A 3,331-nucleotide genomic window follows, 5' to 3' on the forward strand; every position below is an offset into this window, starting at 1 on the left:
TTCAATTTGGTGAACTGGTTCAATCGGTTCACTAAGAAGAGCCGGTTAAATTGAATGATTCGTTCACGAATCGGCCATCACTAGAGTCAACGGTTCGCGCTTGGTAATGATGGCTGGGCTGAAGTAAACTAAATGTTCGCGGTCACTGTTCAAAGTCATACTGGTTCGGGCACCATAATACATCTAAAAAAATTCGTTAAAACAGCTCGACACCGCTTTAACTTGGCACAAAGTTCTGGAAAAACTGTGCCCAGATCTTTTCCCATCCCTTCTCCTCTCTAGTCTAAAACCGTGACCGTGTCGACTGTCACTTTATGTTCGAAAATCTATTGCACGAATCAAGCACGAATCTATGGAAGCACATGGGTAGCGATATTCAATTTGCAATGTAATATGCAAAATGACAATGCAATATGTAAAATGGCAATGCATTTCTGTATTTACATTTACATTTTCCAATACCATTTGTGCAACGTTTGGTGCAAAATGAAAATGAAAATTAAATTACATAATTTTCATTTGGCATTTCATACACCAGTTTTAATATGTAAAATGAATACTATTTTTAACGCTTTATAAGTTGCGAAATTAAAATTAAAATGTATTACAGAAATGATTAGATATGTATAACATGTTCAAGCAAAAACTGTGGCAAAATTATCATTTAAATGCTATTTTTCTTAAATGCATTAACACTCACAGTCAAGACACTTACGATTGCATTTTCATTCAGTGTCCCGCAATGAATGTAGCAAAATTCAATGTGCACATTGAAAATGAATTCCGAGCCGATCACGTGTCCGCCCCCTCGCGCCATGTAAATCACTGCGTGAACAAGGCGGGGCTTGCAGAAGGTCTGAGACTCAAATCTCAAGAAGAGGATTCAAGTGAGAGAACATGGACAAGACCGTTGGTCCGTGTAAGTTTTGATCATTTCGGTTTATGGCTTCAATATTACATTCGCACTTGTGGGCGGCGCTGAAACGCTGCTTTCATCTGATTGGTCGAATCGCTCCACCTTCAGCTCGGTCTTTCCATTCTTTCAGGCAGAATAAGAGTCAGTGCGAGTGAAGCACTGTAATGTCTGAAACCACCGCTCACTGTTAATTAGCATAATATTTGAATCAGATGATGCTGGCCACATAATTCGTGCTGCTGCGACTTGCAAGAGACCCGTTAAATTAGTTCTAGGTTATAGTATTGTATAAATATTGTCCCACTGATAAAAACAGTGCAAATAGTTCTGTCTCCTTGGATAACAGTGAAGTGGAAATAAATATAGTTAAATTTATGAAATAAAATTAAATAGGATTTTTTGGGAAGGTACCCAGATAGCAACAGACTCCGGGGCGAATCCGCCTTCAAGTCGCCTGCTCCGCTGTACGCTCGGATTCAATTCGACAACGCGCACAGAATATACCCCGCCTCCGCACAGCGCACTGTCAGTTTGCGGGCTCGTCACAGACGCTGGGCGGATTAACTAACCGGACGCGCCTTTTTCAATTATCATCGTCACTGAATCCTTCTCCTCACTGTGGAAAAGCTGGAGCCGACAGGTCGGTGAAGACTGAACACGGTAAGAGTAGTTAAAATATGCTTTATTTGAACAGTTGTATCCAGTAACTTTACCATTAATTGATTTTTTTGAATGTTTGTAATTTAAAAAAATGACTGTGGCCAAGTTAGCTCTTCAGTGTCATTAGCGTTAACTCAGATTTGAGTAAAAAGTAAAAGATTTAATAAGCTTTTTAAATAAGGTTTCAGTCCAGTGTGACCTAAACGCAAATTTTCACTCCTTTCGAGTAAAATAGCAGGCAAGCTAATATTAGGCCTAACGTTACCTGTTTTTTTTCACTGAACTTCTAGTTGTTTGAGTCTATTTTTTTGTTTACATATGATATGACTATTCTCCACCTCATGTAATGTTGTTTCAGATCATTATTTCATATCATATTAATTCATAATTAATAAGTTACCATGTGTGTGTGTGTGTGTGTGTGTGTGTGTGTTCTGTTGCAGCTTACAACTCATTCAAGTGCCACCAGTGTGTTTTTGGAGTATTTCTTCTTTCTATTTCATCTTTCGTTTGAGGAAAGTAAGATTAAAAACTGTTTTAAACTTGATTTTGTCAAATACTGATAATGGTCCACAACTACAGCTTTTAACATGTAATAAATGTGCCATTTCAAAAGATTCATACCATTATTTCTTACCATATTAATTCATAATTAATAAGTTACTGTTTGTGTGTGTGTTCTGTTGCAGCTTACAGCTCATTCAAGTGCCACCAGTGTGTTTTTGGAGTATTGCATCTTTCGATTTCATCTTAAACAAACATCTGAGTAAAGTAAGATTAAAAAATGTTTTAAACTGGATTTAGCCAGCTATTTTGTCAAATACTGATAATTAGGGCTGGACGATTAATCAAAGTACTCGAAACCGAAATTCAGAACCTCTAACTGACGCAATTGACGTAAAACACAGGGATGGCACACGAGAGGGTATAGTATGGCTTGTCTCCAAAAATTTGATTGATGAGGGTCATAAAAGCCATCTGTTCTGGACACCTGTTTGTACACCCCCCCCCCTCCCCTCCCCTCCCCTCCCCTCCCTGTACAGCCAGTGACCTTAATATGAACTTATGAACCCAAGGAGGAATTTCGGAGGGAGGGAGAAATGTGGGAAGCTATGTGCTTTTTTTAAACTCTGAAAAGGGGCGAAATCATGAAAATGGTGTAAGGGAAGATTTTATTAAGGTTTTAAATAAACAGTGTATTTCAAGAAAAAGGTTATAAACGCATAGCAGCAATGGAAACAATGTAATGATCGTTTTCGTAGTTGGAAAAGTGTAAAAACGTTGTTAAAGTTGTTACAAATGAAATAAAACTAGGTTACTGGTTATTTATCTGATACAACCAAACGAGTCAAAACTATCAGATATGTTTTCGTTAAGCAATACGTGAAAAAGATGTGAGAGCTTGTAGCATTACAATTTAAAAATGGTGTTTTGTTACCAGTTAGAAAATAAAGAAAACTAGGTAATAGAGTTTTAGCATTTGTACCTTACCTCAAACTGAAAAAAGAAACGAACGTAAAGCAGCGATACAAACCAGAAAAGTAGGAGTTTTGTCACGATGTTATAGAAAAGTTAAAACAAAAGAAAAAAGATGGTAGACATTACGCGGATCTAAAATAAAATACACCAGACCCCGTCTTTAAAACACCAGCACAAGATACTTGTCAAAACTATGTTGTACTTTACCACTAACTAAAATTGACAAGAGTTAAACAAAAGAAAAAAAAAAAGATCTCACAGCAAAGTGCTATGACG

General features: G+C 37.2%; 1 long non-coding RNA gene across 1 annotated transcript; it reads left to right on the plus strand.

Annotated features, from left to right (window-relative positions):
- Positions 1–1,325: 1,325 nt before the first annotated feature.
- Positions 1,326–2,332, plus strand: LOC132102739 (uncharacterized). Its single transcript, XR_009423278.1, has 3 exons — positions 1,326–1,576; positions 2,020–2,095; positions 2,266–2,332. It is a non-coding gene; the product is annotated as an uncharacterized LOC132102739 (long non-coding RNA).
- Positions 2,333–3,331: the final 999 nt, after the last annotated feature.

Source organism: Carassius carassius, chromosome 24 (genome assembly GCF_963082965.1).
Source record: "Carassius carassius chromosome 24, fCarCar2.1, whole genome shotgun sequence".
NCBI classification, from domain to species: Eukaryota; Metazoa; Chordata; class Actinopteri; order Cypriniformes; family Cyprinidae; genus Carassius; species Carassius carassius.